Source organism: Leptidea sinapis, chromosome 42 (assembly GCF_905404315.1).
Source record: "Leptidea sinapis chromosome 42, ilLepSina1.1, whole genome shotgun sequence".
In the NCBI taxonomy this organism is placed as follows: domain Eukaryota; kingdom Metazoa; phylum Arthropoda; class Insecta; order Lepidoptera; family Pieridae; genus Leptidea; species Leptidea sinapis.
Window position 1 is genome coordinate 3819277 of NC_066306.1, and position 16507 is coordinate 3835783.

At 32.9% G+C, this 16507-nt stretch overlaps 1 protein-coding gene across 1 annotated transcript in view; it reads right to left on the minus strand.

Annotated features, from left to right (window-relative positions):
* Positions 1-11935, minus strand: part of LOC126976771 (cuticlin-4) — a 50119-nt gene extending 38184 nt beyond the window's left edge. The window contains exon 1 of the mRNA XM_050825351.1: positions 11761-11935. The gene's annotated coding sequence lies outside the window, so the exon portion shown is untranslated. The remainder of the gene's footprint in view (positions 1-11760) is intronic.
* Between the last annotated feature and the right edge of the window lie 4572 nt (positions 11936-16507).

Below are 16507 nucleotides of genomic sequence, written 5' to 3' on the forward strand. Positions count from 1 at the left end.
TCTTTTTATAGCCTACATGCCAGCTCTTTACGAAGGTTATACAACTGATAATGAAGCAGTGAATATTTGTATTTTACTATATGAAATATATATATAATTAAAATTGATAATATAATCACATTCAGTTGTGTTAGCATAATAATTGCTTTCTTAAAATTGTAACAAAACAGAATCGACTTCAAAAAAACTATTCAAAAAAACAACCGACTTCAAAAACAACTTTTCCAAAACGATATAATATGCACTAAAAAGTAAAAAAGATTTTTTAGTGAATATTACATCCCAGCTTTCAAATAAAAAAACAATTATCAAAATCGGTTCACCCAGTCGAAAGTTCTGAGGTGACAAACATAAAAACCGACGAATTGAGAACCTCCTTTTACTGAAGTCGGTGAAAAATATAACATGAAATGTATAAACTAAATCAAACAGTTCCAATCAGTGTTAAACAACCGCAAAGCAAGTGCACACTTGTAAGCGAGAAGAAAGTGGAGAAAACGTGCTTAGTCTTGTAGAAATCGGGCATGTAATAAATAATGCACTAGTTTAGCCCTTCATCTTAGATCAGGTCGGCCATATTGAATTCCATCAAACTTGTCTTCTCTGACTCATACAGAACATATTATTTAACACAGAATTAGGAACAATCTTCTAAAAATGATTTAATTGCAACCAATGGGGCTCCTTTGCACAGGATGCCGGCTAGATTATGGGTACCACAACGGCGCCTATTTCTGCCGTGAAGCAGTAATGTGTAAGCATTACTGTGTTTCGGTCTGAAGGGCGCCGTAGCTAGTGAAATTACTGGGCAAATGAGACTTAACATCTTATGTCTCAAGGTGACGAGCGCAGTTGTAGTACCGCACAGAATTTTTGGGGTTTTTCAAGAATCCTGAGCGGCACTGCATTGTAATGGGCAGGGCGCATCAATTACCATCAACTGAACGTCCTGCTCGCCTCGTCCCTTAGTTTCATAAAAAAAAACGACTTCCAAAGGAAGAAAGTGCTCAATTCGTCTGTATTTCTTTAAGTTTATTAAGTGCATTATTACCATTAGAATTGATTTAAAATTGGTGTACTTCTTAGATAATTTATACATCTAGATAGAGTCTCTTGCTGTTGGACAAGCGATAAAAACAGGCTAGGAATATTAGTTTAGTGTGCGTAACAAGCTACGTCTTACACTCACGAAGCCAGCTTGCGAAAACCTTGAACTTTTTTGATCTTCATGAGTATCTAATATTCTCAGTTCAAAGCCAGCACTTTAGTAGGTTAGTTTGACTGGGCTGCTTACGGAGTTAGCCTCATGATTGGGCCGTTGTGTGTGTCCGTTCGTATTCATACTCCAACCAGCCCAGACCTAATCGTATCAGGAAGCAATGCTGGAGATCGGAAGATTTGTACTCGTTGTTCATTAACAGTCTGTAAACACGTGTTCTAGACGCAGAAGTAACTGTCGGGAGAAACTGTTTTTGAGGAAGGCATATATCTAACATAGGTGACTACCACATCTATAGTAGATATCGTCGAACGCACTATCTATGTCGCGTCTATCGCACGAAATACCAGCGTACCTTTGGTTCGATTCTCTTAATGACAAAGAGGACGGTGATAACTTCTACATTTTTGCATATTCTCTCCCTGTGTATCAGGTTGCAGACAAACCTCTTTGATGACGCAGGAACTGCATTTTTTGATGGCCAGAAGCACCTCTAGTTTGCAGATGTAAGCGAGCGATGGTTTTCCGATCGGGTTAACCTCTTGCCTGTTTGCCGGCAAGCATAGAAGAACTAAAGATGAAGCTCACTAAATTCAAATTAGAATCAAAATAACCATGTATTTACATTATAGAATCGTGATTCTACATTAATTCCAAAGCTTGATGTTAATACACCATTATATGAAAACAGTTGTATGAATATTTATCCGCTTTCTACGATTAAATTAAGAAACATACACAGATGACTACTCCCATAAAATTATGTGATACGAAAGTGAATGTGTGAAATCATTACGTCCAACTATGTTTAATTTGACAGCATACAATATAATAAAAATAGCTACGCGTAAGCTTTAAAAAATAGGTCATATAAAAAAAAATCATAAATATATAAATGATATTGTTTTAGTGATTTTTAACCGACGAGAAAACGGAGGAGGTTCTTAAGACGACGGGTATTTTTTATTTATGACCACGAATAACTTTTAACTGTTTAGTCAGATTTTGATATTTTTTTTATTGTAAATTGTATCCCCCAAAATGACCCCATATGAATTTGACAAGAAAATCCTACCCAAAGGGTAGGATTACCGGGTATAATTAATTGTTTTTTAATGACCACGCGTAACTTTTCACAGAGGAATTCTATTTTAATACTTAATTCTTTTTTTATTGGGTACTACGTAATTTGTGTTTGAATTGGCGTCAAACAATCAAGTTATATAATTAGGTAAAGCATACCACTCAATATTACTTGGGTTTACTTATATTAATTCAAGAACTTACTAATATTAATTAAAAAATATATTATTTACTGTTCAAGTTTTTTAACGGTTAAATTTTCTTGTTTAAAAGTTAATTATTATAGCAGCTTCGCGTGTAATTATCTATCTATTTATCTACGTATCTACATATTATGTAATGGAATCTTTGAAAGTGATTTTGACCCATTGTTGACGTCTGATTTGCTTGAAAATCATAACAATACAATATTTTAATTACTTTGAGCTTTGATCCCAACCAGAATCACCAAATATTTAAAAAAAGTTTTAACACACCTACGATGTAAGAAGAAATGGAGCCATTTAAATTATAAATTATTTTTTATATCTATTATACCAAAAAGAAATAGCTTTAAATATGTTTTTTTATATTAATAAGGAAAGAGACGAGCACGTTCAGCTGATGCTCACTGATGCGCCCTGCCCATTACGAGTCAGTGCCGCTCAGGATTCTTGAAAAACACAAAAATTCTGAGCGGCACCACAATAATTGCGCTCTTCACCTTGAGAGGTAAGTTTTTTAGTTTCTTTATAAATAAGAACCCAAAATTTGCTTTAAAAACAAAAATCAATGTAATGTATTCATCACATTACCTACATGATGATAAATGATAACTACATTAACCGAAAAGTTGCGCAGTCAGTTAGTGAAACTTGATTTATTATAATTGATATAAACTCAAATATTATCAATGTTAGTTTAACTATACTAAAGTTTAAACCAGTCTGTAAATATAGTCGGCTAGCGTCATGTCATATTATATTAATAGTAATGTGAAGGGAGAAATCCGAACTGAATTCATTGATATAAGAAAAGTGAAATCAGTCTAACTTTCCGCATCGGAAACTCACAAAGATTTTACATGAAAATGTTTAGGTTCATGGGGGTTCTATCTCGTTACTTGCGCAATATATACGGGTCTCGTTAGTTAACATATTAGATTATCGTTAAATTTAGCTTCACTTTCTATTAGTGATAAGTGATTTGCAATAAATAATGATATAATTTATTTAACGATTTATTTTTTAATACTTGCTGACCCGACAGACGTTGTTCTGTGTATAATAAATAAAATACTGTTTTTTTATGAATTTGTGAATAACATTTCATAACACCAGGAATTATTTTGTAAAATATGCTGCCTGTCAATGGCGTTCTATATTATGTATAGATTATTATAGAACGTTATTGCTCCCTGTTGTTAACTATAATGAAATTGTTTCACAGCAGAACTGTCAAACCATCCGTCAATAAATTCTCTCACAGAAAATATGTCCATACAAAACAAATATTTGAAATAAAATACATAGGGGTCCCAAATCGAAATAAAAACTATCCTATCTCTCAAGTTGGACTAAACTGCACTCCATGAAGTAGTCCCCATTAAAATCCGTTCATTAGTTTAGGAGTCCATCGCAGACAAACAACGTGTCACGTAATTTATATATATTAAGATAATCCGTGGTGCACTAGGTGAATCTCAACCGCCACGCCATAGAAATATATTTATTTACAATAGGGAGTTACAAAAACATAACATATTACAGAAACACTTGGTAAACGTCATGAAGCTACATAACTTCGTTAAGGGGAGAAGAAGTGATAAGAAACTCCCAGGCTATCTATTAAACCACATGATTATTATATTTAAATTGCGTATCCAACTTAATATAACACATTACAATTATACTATATTATAATTATATGTGGCCTGCGCAGAACCAATCGATCAAAATGGGTGTTCCATTTTATTTTAAAATGACTTCACAATTTCTAAATTATATCATAATAAATATCTTTCACTTTTATTGCTATCCAAAGGGAACCCTTCTATCTCATAGCTATAGATATACTATTAACGTTTTATTAAAGTTTTCACTTCAATACATTGACGAGCCATATAGCCCAGTGGTAAGTGACTCTGCCTAATTGAGCTAGAGGTTCCGAGTTCGAATCCCGGTAGGTGTAAACATTTATATGATGAATATGTTGTTTCCGAGTCATTGATGTTTATATGTACTTATGTATGTTTAAGTAAGTTTATTGTATTAAATATATCGTTGTCTCGTTACCCTAGTACAGGCTATGCCTAGTTTGGGGCAAGATAATTTGTGTCAAAGTATGTAAATATTTTTTTTACATCAGTAGCATATCATATGAAATAATGGATTGAAGTGATCTCCTTTAGTCGACAGAACTAACAAAATAAAGAATTCAACGCATCCAAAACAGTTTCCACTACAAAAATATTAGTTTATCTAACATAACTTATATATCTGTTATAATCATCACAGTTGATAGCTATCACAGAGTAATGAGGTGGTCGACCGTGTTCGTTAGTACTCTCGTGGTTTATTTCCCAAGGTAAAGAAAACAGAGTTCTACTTCTAAACCGTGTCTCGAAACAATACCGAAGAGGCTTTTAACTTTGATCAAATCACATTCATACGGAACTAAAAAGTTTTCCTTACAGATAGCACTGCAGCTGTTTAATTGTTGTTGATCTCATTAAGATTAAGATTTAGACATTCACTTTCAGTTCAATGTTTTCTACAGTAATGTGCAACTTAGACTTAATATTTTGTGTCTCAATCCAGGTTCACCAGTGGGAGGCTCCTTTGTACAGGATGCCGTCTAGTTTATGGGTACCACAACGGCGCCTATTACTGCTGTGAAGCAGTAATGTGAAAACATTACTGTGCTTTGGGTCTGAAGGTTGAAAGCTAGCGTAGCTAGTGAAATTACTGGGCAAATGAGACTTAACATCTTATGTCTCAAGGTGACGAGCGCAAATGTAGTGCCGCTCAGAATATTTGGGTTTTTCAAGAATCCTGAGCGGCACTGCATTGTAATGGGCAAGACGAGACGAGCAGGTTCTGTACGTCCTGCTCGTCTCGTCCCTTCTAAAAATTTTTGATCATTTTTACAGGAATCCTAAACGTTATTGTACAGTCTTGTTTATCTCCTCCCTTCTATTCATAAAAAAACATAAACTATCCAGTATGGAGGTACTTATGGAAGGCTATTATAAGTCTTTATAAGGCGGTCTATTTTGCCTTCTCTGAAGAGGTTCATAAATGCCAATTGAAATCAATATTTAACAGCCAACTGCAATTTGTGAAGATGGTTCGTTTCTTCGTTGGAATTACTTTATTGAACATCACCAACACATATAAAGTACACTAATGTGAAAATATCTCTTTTTGTGTATCTGTTATTCTTTAATATATATATTATTCTTAAGTTATGATTTGATTGATTAGTTAAAACGTACTAACCAAGCAAATTATAACTTAAGTATGGTTTGAGTTCTGAAGTTAAGGTGTTCAACTGCTCATTTCGAAGCACAAAAAAACTATTAATTCCCAGCAAAATTCGAACCTAACAATGACGCTGACAAACTTAATAAGTATTTTTTTTTATTAGAAAACGAATTAGAAGGGCAAATGCTTGTGCATGCAATGCGAAGAGCATAGTGGAATTCCTAGAAGGGAAAGTCAAACATAAACTTTATAGCTACAAGGCTAGATTGACAATAAGAACATCGAACTGCTAAATTGAAATCAGTTAAATGGTTATTAATTACAACATTAGTAATCAAAATAGTTATTAAAGTTCCAATCAAAGCAACAAGTGTGATAGTTAATCAATAGATGAGTGTGTTATTGAGATTGTGTTAGGAATGAGAAGTGGCGAGGAACGCTTCTGACACACTGACTCGCTTTCCATTAGCTTACCACGCGACGTAAACACGTGGGTAATGGGGATCGTTTATGATTGAAACGACCCATACCATGTTATTTAGATACCAGCTGACACAACGGACTTAATTCTGTTCAAATAAAGAATGAATTTTATAAACTTTTCAATGGAAATGTATTGTCTAAGTAAAGAAGAAATTTGTTTTGTTTGCCTTTTTTCGTTGTTGGTTTAGTGAAATAGAGATTTTTGTTTTAGATAACAAAATGTTTAAAAATCATTAATTAATTTAAAATAGATATTATATTTTTGGCTTAGTGCAAGAGCGTTCTCACGGAACGTGAGAAGTCACGGGTTCGAGTCCCGCATTGTTCAAAAATTTTGTTTTCAAATTTAATAATTACACAAAATAAATTTAAAAACAATTTTATGAACGGATCCGTCACTCGAACGGTTGGCTCAGTGAAAGAGAGAACTTAAAAAAAATAACAAATTGTTAAAAAATAATTAATTAATTTAAAATATGTATTATATTTTTGGCTCAGTGGAAGAGCGCTCTCACGGAATTTGAGAGGTCACGGGTTCGAGTCCCACATGTAATTATTAAACGAAATAATTACACAAATTAAATTTAAAAACAATTTTATGAACGATCCGTCACTCCAATAGTTGGCTCAGTGAAAGCAAGAACTTAAAAAAATAACAAATTGTTAAAAAATCATTAATTAATTTAAAATATATATTTTTGGCTTAGTGGAAGAGCGCTCTCATGGAATATGAGAGGTCGCGTTTCAAATTTAATTTGTCTAATTAATGATTTCTGTAATATTAATACTTGATAACTGAACTAAGAGCCCTGCAGAAATTGACAAACTGAACGCGAAATGTGAAATTTGAAATTCACAACTATAACATGATTATAAATTTTTTGTTATCTTTTAATGAAAAGGATATGCAAATTTAATAAAGTGATAAATGATAAACTGTGATTATTAATTGCGATAATTGTGTGAAACATAAATATAATCTTTACTATATTAACAGGTGTGATTTTTTTTAATAACACTCAAGTATGCTCAATATAATCTGCACCGTGTTTGTGGTCGCTGATAACCTTGTTGTTCTAAGCGACCTTAAATAAAGGGAAAAAAAGGCCATCAATTAGTTACGATTACACTGATCACATTATACAATTTATTGTTCAAAGTCATAAAAGAAATAAAATTCGTTACGTGCTCATAAAAGCTTTCACCGTGTCGTTTCAATTACGCTCGAAATTTTTGTTTTACCCGCAAATATGAAATCTATAGCGGAGAGAAAGTGATAATTACACATTGCATATTTATAATGAATTGAATTAATTTGGTTTAACGTATCTGTTAACATTCTTGATTTAAATTAGGTACTTTGAGTACTTTCGTCTGGCTTTTTTATGACATTAAGGGACGAGATGAGCTGGAAATTCAGCTGATGGTGATGAAAAAACCAAAAATTCTGAGCGGCACTACAATTGCGCTCGTCACCTTAAGTAATAAGATATTAAGTCTCATTTGCCAGTAATTTCACTAGCTACGGCGCCCTTCAGAACGAATCACAATAATGCTTACACATTACTGCCTCACGGCAGAAATAAGCGCCGTTGTGGTACCCATAATCTAGCCGGGATCCAGTTCAAAGGAGCCTCCCACTGGTTAGTTATTACATTTGCTACCTTAGTCAGTTAGTGAAATTAATTAGTGTTTTACCTCTATATGTTGATTGTTATGTATTGCGAAAAAAGGTTAAGTTATTTTCAAAATATTGAATAATTTTGTTACAAGTATTTATTCGCTGTTACTTCAGTCCGGGTCCAACATAATAATTAATACAGCAATTCAACTGTTGAGTTTTCACTTCAGCTCAAAGCATTCAAGATTAATTATGAAAATTAAAAAACAAATTTGATACTTAAATATGAGGCAAAAACCGAGAGCGCGTTGATGTCTTTTATATGTATTGACCGCAGTAAAAGTATATCTGACGGACATATATATGGTATAACTTAAGCTAAGTATATATTTTGTAATACCTAAGTCTCTTACATGTTTGTTTTGAGTTACGTATGTTTGTCATGAAAGTGAAACACATTTCGAAATATTGTAACAATATGTATTCTGAAGTAGAATGACGAAACCTTGCTCCAAACAATGGAGTCGGAGGTCCTACAATGTAGAAGATTTCGCAAAAGCACTTAACTGCAGTAACAGCGCGATGCTCACAGGCTTCTGTATCCGTTTAGATAAGCGGAACGAAGCATGCATAATTACTGTCTATTCCTAGGGCTGTCGCAAACAGTAAAGTAAATAATAAAATTAACATTAGTTTGATCAACGCGACATTTAAATTAAACACATTTCAAAGAATTAAATTAATTTGATTAATACTATCTTGACTCATTTCAACCGCAGTCCCCCTGAAAATTTGCTCTGTATAGGTCACGAAACGTTAGGTTTGAAAAAATAATAATAAAAATGTAACTTTAACGCAAAATGTAATGTAAAAACACAGTTACAATTTCACGCGTTTTAAACCTTTAAAAGGTGTTTTGTTTGAAAATTAACATGCCTTTTGGATTTATTTACTTTTTGCGGGTGAATATCAAAATAATCTTATAGCGTAGAAACCTTGAAATAGATTTTTAAGGACAGAACAATTTCTGACGACCGCTGTCTTTTACAATTCATTGAGCATTTTAAGACATGGAATAAATTCCTTTTTTTTTAATGTAATAGGTACCTAGAAAAGTTGAATTTGAATTTTGACGATGTATGGTTTACCGTTTGAATTTGAATTATTTTCACGAATTCTGGCATAATGAGTAAACAACTTTATATCATATGGATAGGGATTGTGGGGCATAATGTGGGCAAAAGAAAGCATCTAGTGACGGAAATACGTAATCTTAAGACTTGTAACACCTTTAATATTTAAAACCGGCAAACCGTTCACAGTCTTTTAAGATCCTATACGTCTACTCTTCCTTTTGTTCATACAGAACAAAAATTAACTTCCTCATATACTTTATAGCTTCAGCCGAACACTTCGTCCGCGTCAAATACGAATGAAGCCTCGGCACGTTTGAAAAATTTTAATTAAAAATTATTTTTTATTCATATTATTTTATTTTAAAATTCTATACCCCTGACAATTTGTGTGGTATTTCATGATCGATTGTTAAGTTGTTGAGTAAAAGAGCGAGTAAAAGAGTTTTTATTAGGATTAAGAAGATTGATCTGTTGCATCATTGTACATTTTACATATTATATTGTAATTTGAAATGATTTGTAAATGTACTTAAATGTAAATCTTCATATAAAAGAGTGGCAATGAGTTTCTTGCTACTTCTTCTCATTAGCTCAACCCTTTACGAAGTAGCGGTAGATTTAATAAGAAAAAAATTTTTTTTTTGACATTCATAAGTGTCATTTCCGTGACCTACCTGAATAAACTGATTTTGATTTGATTTGATTGATTTGATCTTGGTCCAATAACGACCTTTTACCAGTCATAATTCAATCATGAAATAATTTTTCCAGAGTTTATGCTTGTAGTTATTTGAATGAAATGATTTTAAGGAATCTCAATGAGGATTATAAACTACTAGCTGATGGCCGCGAATTCGTCCGCGTAGATAAATGGTTTTTCAAATAAATAAGCAAGTTTGGAATTGAAGATTATCTCATGGCCTATTCCAGTTCCGGTTCCCGTTTTCGCTCCCGTTCCCAACATTTTATATGAATCTTATTTCGAGGAAGATTGCTATGGCAAATTTAACCTACTATTGGTATAGTTGTAGCTCATTGCCGTGAATTTAATTTTTTCACTAATCCAGCGGGAACCATAGATTATTCTGGGATAAAATGTAGCTTTTAGTGTCCTTTCCCAAGCTCCAGTCTATCGCTGTACCAATTTACGCCAGAACTGATTTTAATGAAATTTCATTAAAATCAGTTCTGGCGTAAAAGCGGAACAAATAAACTTACATTCACATTTATAATATTAGTATGCATTAATTTAAACTAGTCATTCTAACGCCCATAAACATTTTATTTTAGCTTTTCAAATTTGTAATATTAACGATACCTAGTTGATTTCTTATTTAACATGATATATTTTTCTTCTAAGTGTTGAATTGTTAAGAAATATACAATCTCTGACAGAATTATGTTACATTCATTGTACGTGTTCATAAAGAGAGAATATCTTATGAGAATTCATGAAATGCGTACTCTGTGACGGCTAGTCTACTTTCCACATGAAGTGCGCTTCCACTTTTCCATTTATGATTGAAGATCCTCTAAATATCTATTTTATATCAATCTGATTTCAAATAAGTTTAAAAAGAGTTTGTATACTTTTTCCCTCAAGCAAAACCAACTTAATCACTCTAATCTAGTGAAGAGGACCTTTATTATAACATGGAATAAGCAACATATAACATATATTATTAAAAACCTATAACATATATGCTAAAACAATACTAAATAATATAAAAATTAAAATTGTGCAGTGTTTGGTTAGTTTAATGGGCAGAGCGTATCAATTACCATCAGCTGAACGTGGTGATCGTTTCGTCCTTTATTTTCATAAAAAAGAAAATTATCAGCAAGTTTATTGTATGTTCTAAACACGAGGTTTAATTTTAATATTAAATATAACAGAGCTTTAGCAATGACGATGAAATTTATTTATTTAAAGAATAAATTTTATTTAAGGTTCTGTATCAGTCTTCTTCAATATAATAGACCTCAAAATAAGCATACATTCAATGTGAAGTACGTATTACTAATTACAGTTATTATGAGTTGTAGCTTCAATAATACTCGAGACAGTTTTGTCAAGTGTAAGTGAAAGTAGTGTTACGCAACTTTCTAACCTTTACCCATTAAATATGCGGTGAAAAAGTTATGGCTACCGACGCAACAATGGTGAAAGATTGTTAAATTATTTATTTATAACTTTCTTTGTTTCTTCTTTTTGTAAAGAAAACAAATTTCGTAAAAACAATTGGTAATTTTCTTTGATTGACGCGAGTGTTACACATTTAAATAAAACAATTTTTAATGGATTAAAAACAGTGTGTATTTTGTTACCATATTTTTACATAAGATTTTGCGTAAAATTTACATTTTCATTATTATTTCAGTCCCCCTGAAAACGAGATCTGGAAAGGTCGGGTTGTCGGGTTGACTAAAATAATAATAAATATTTAACAAATACACAAAATCTAATTTAAAAACACACAATTACGAGCGTTTTAATCCTTTAAAAGTGTTTTATTAAAACAATTACTAAAATTACTAACAAATATTTACTTTTGATTAAATAAGATTTTACTTACTTACGCAGATATTTGTTTTATCGTTTTAAGAATACAGTGTAATTACTCGAAAGATCGTTAATTATGTAATTCACTGATTGTTTTTACAAAGCGTGTTAATTTTGTATAAATATTAAGTAAATATATTGAGTGTTAATCACCGTACACAAAAATCACACACAGAAATCACAATCCGTACCTTTTCAGGTGAGCTTTCAGAGATGTAAGGATGAAGAAACAGTTTCAGGATAACAGAGGGCGCTACCAATCACTGTTCCGATAACACAAGCACAGATTCCCAGTCTGGTCGAAGAAGTTCGCCAAATGTCACTTTCGTTTTCACGGCACTAGATGCACGCGCGCCTCCACAGATGGTTAGCGGACTGGTCGCGCCCGATCGTGCCTGCGTGGTTTTATACGCGTGAAAGTTGTGTCCGCACCTGTGCCTTCCACTTAAGCCGCGATCCCGGATCGAACAGTTTTGGCGCGGGTTTGGATTTTGTAATTATGACGTCAATGAATGAATCCGTGTATTTACGGATGCGCTGTTAGTCAACATTCTTTATAATAATTTGGTTTCATATTTTCTTTAATAGAGTACTAAAATACTTACAGTCGTTGTGTGAGATAATAAGTATTGAGTGATAGAAAGAAAGAAAGGAAAATCATTCAAATTCTTTTAGATTTCTTATCAATTTCTCTTAGTTTTCTTTATTCAAAGATCTTACCATCACTTCGGAAAAGTTGAGCTGTAATGAGAAGAAGTGCCACAAAACGCATCGCCCCTTTTTTATAAGACAACTTTCAGCATTTTAAATTATATTTTATATAAAGTAAGGCACCATTTTACTCAAACTTACTTGTCAGTTAAAAAAATATAAAAGAAGTCATTTATCATAAAAAATTCAAATGAGTGAATCAAACACTGGAATATATATATACTATAATATTATATATAATTTTTTAAGGTATGTGAGCAACTATATATTTAAACTAATAACAAAAAATAATGCATTATCAATATAATATAAAATAATATAATATATTTTATCGAGTCCTCTCTGGAGAAGGTCGCAGAATGGGGTAAATTGAACCTTGTCCCAGAAGACTCAAGTTGGCGCGTTTACCACTAAAAAAAGCCCATTTGTCGTATCACCGTTCTTCAACACTTCCCTCACAGCCTCGCCTAGTATCGGAATTCTGGGTCTCGATATCTCGAGCGATTGCCAATTCCGCGGCGATCTGGAGAGCAAAGCCAAATTGGCTTCGAAGAAACTGGGCGTCATAAATAGAGCACGGCAAGCCGGCCCACATTCTAGCGCTCTACAAAGCGCAGGTCCAGCCACATATGGAGTATTGCTGTCATCTCTGGTCTGGCGCAGCCCAGTATCAGCTCGATCCATTTGACCGCGTGCAACGCAGAGTAGCTCGAAATATCGGGGCCCAGTGCTCTGTGAACGGCTGGATCACTTGGTGTCGCGTAGAGACATCGCTTCATTATCTTCTACCGCATTTATCATGGGGAGTGTTCCGAAGAGCTGTTTCACCTGATTCCTGCCGCCGAATTCCACCTTCGAACGACACGCCACAAGTTAGGATATCATCACCACCATCTGGATGTGTTGCGGTCCTCCACAGTGCGGTTTTCAAGGAGCTTTCTTCCACGTACAACAAAGATGTGGAATGAACTTCCTTGTGTTTCCGGTACGATACAATGTTAAAGGAAAAAATATTTTTATTTTTTAACTCCCTTGTTTTATAGTTATTTCCGGTCATAATTTGTGGTTTCCATCATCAGCTTCTCTTTACCACCTGAAACTGTCTATAGACAAGGGCTTATTTTGTTCTTTAAAGTACCTTTATTGAAGTAGGCGTTACTTTGCGGAAATCCATATATATACAAATGATTTGAGTATTCTTTAGTGTTAGTTCCGCCAATATTTGTCTTTAAACAATTCGACACGTGTTTCGCCTCTACACGAGGCATCCTCAGGTCTCGTGCCAGATTTTGGCGAGACTACGAGTGTCGAATTGTTTAAAGACAAATATTGGCGGAATTAACACTAAAAAAAACTCAAATCATTTGTACTTTAAAGTACCAATAACTATTAAAATTGTCTATAAATTTGGAAGACTTCCCTCAATTAGTCATGGCACATTACAAAAAATACTGTCAGATTGAGGATCTCTTTTTGTTTTTGAAGACGGTTACAAAAGTGGCCAGGTCTGTGTAATCCATCTGTAATATTTTGTAAGTGAATATTATAAAATAATAAGTAGAAATACTAACGTTTATTTTATATTTATTTATTTAATTTTAATTTAATTTATTTAATTTTAGCAGATAAATTTATTCATAAATGTTTTTTTTTATATGAAAGGGCAAACGGGCAAGAGGCTCATATGATGGGGGAGTGGTGAGGCAATCGCCCATGGACATCCACAACACGACGGGTCAAGATATGCGTATCCGACCTTTAAGGTGGGAGCATGCTCTTTTCTTGAAGATCCCTAAGTCGTATCGGTTCGGGTAAACAGCAGCAGGTAATTGATTCTACAAATTGGCGATGCGAGGCAAAAAATTTCTTGAACACCGCGCGGTTGTGGAATGACAGACGTCAACTCGACGCGGGTGGTATTTATCATTTTGACGTAATGTCCGATGGTGGCCGCTGGTATCAACTCAAAAAACACCTCTGAGCACTCTCCAAATATCAAAAATACTTTTAATACTTTACGTAAATCCAGAAAGGACTGGAAGGCCTTGGAACAGGCTTTCATATGTAGAAGGGTTTTTGTGAACGAGAAATATAAGCTTAATTAAATATATAACAAATTAAAATATACCTAGCTGGACACAGTACTTACAAATATTTTTACTTTAAATACTCGCCCATTTCTTTCCTTTCTAATAAATATATATAAGGCCTTTTATTTTATTATATTAAAATAAACTCTCCAATCTTTCAAAACAATACTCCTTAATTATTATTTATCACTGTGACAAATTTATTAGTTATTTTCTTGTTATTATTTACTGTGTCTTTGTTTAAATTATATGTATACTAGCCGTTCCCGCTTGCTTCGCTGGGCGAATTTATAAAAGGAAATAAATTAATGAAGGAACGTTAGAATTTAAAATAAACCATCTAGGATAAATTTTGCATCAAATGATGGTAGTTTAATGACGATACGATCAGTGGTTTAGGCGTGATTGAGCCCCAAAGACCATTTTCATTATATATATATACTAGCTGACCCGGCAAACGTTGTTTTGCCATATAAAGTATAATTCACGCGATAGTTTTATAAGTAATAAAATATTGCCTATATTATAGCCTGTACATCATTTTGTTCTACTGTCAATAGTTTTTGCAGCGCACGCAAAATTATGTTTTCGATTTTACACCTTGTGTTACAAAATAGCAATTTTATAACGGATCCCTAATGTTGAAAAAAAAAACATAGCCTATAGCCTTCCTCGATAAATGGACTACCCAACACTGAAAGAATCATTCAAATCGGACCAGTAGCACCAGAGATTAGCGCGTTCAAACAAACAAACAAACACTGCAGCTTTATAATATTATTTAGTATAGATAGCACCACCTACTCTTATCTTATCAACTAAAACAATTTCAGTTTATCCACTACAGGTTGCCTGAAAGAAATTGCTTTAAAGCGATAAGGCTTCCAATAAATAGTGGTGTGCAAGAAGATATATTTTATTTCATTTCTTAAGCTATTCTGTCATATAACAAATTACTGTTTATGTAAGACACAACCTCAAATGCACTCGCTTCGCCTACAACTATATGCCGATAAGAATTGATGTCAATACGCTTACTTGTCTATCTGTCATTCTTAATAGTATTTAATGAGCCAATTATTCTTAAAGACATAATAATATACATCCATCTTCAGTTATCAGTATAAATACTCGGACCCTTTCATAGAACCCTAATAATGTTGTAACAAACACCTATTTTTTGCTATTGATAATATCTTAAGCTGTAGAAGTAGACAGTTACAATACACTCTCTTATGGCAGCTTTTTGGTAAAAGCTAAACCAATAACTCAATAGACCTATTTTTAGAAAAGAATGAAAAATTATTATGTAGACAGCGACCTCATAAACTCTTAATATAATGTGAAATATATATTAAGTTTTATTTACGACCGCGCATACTTCTTGAGTCAGTTTTCTCTTTTCAAATAGTTTTTATCGCTCAGATGAAATGTTATAACGTAGTTAGTTTTTTTCTAAGATTTTCTTTTAATTTTCATAAATAATCAATTTAGTTTAAAGTGGAAGATTCGAATAAGGAGCTAAATAAAATGAGTTTTGTATCAGATTTTAAATGGCAAAGAACATTATCGTGAGTGAACCAATAATAAGAGAGCCATAATTTGATTTTTTTTTTTTTATTTAACTGACATTAGTCAGTAACGACTATAAAAATTCTTACTTTGACCTCACTATATATCTATGAAATAGCATTATTTGTAAAAACTAACCCTGATACATTTGTCAGAACATCTGAAATCCACAATATAAATTTAAGAAGCAAGAATAGATTACGTTTACATGGCAGCAACACAGCTTCGATGTACAATAGTGTTCTTGAAATGGCGCCGAGAATATTTAACAAGATACCTACACATATCACAGAACTTAAGTTGACGTTTTTAAAAAGAAACTTATCTCGTACTATTCCATAAAAGACTTCTTTTGAGATACAACACTCAATTAACATTTTTTTAAATACCATTTTACTTAATTTAATTTCTTTTTACCAATTTCACTTTCAATTTGTATATATATATTTGTTTGACTTGTTATTAATTACGATTTGTACGCCACAGCATGCGGGCAACGAATGGAGAACTTTTATTGTGATTTGAAACATCTATGTATACCCATGACTACAAATAAATGATCTTA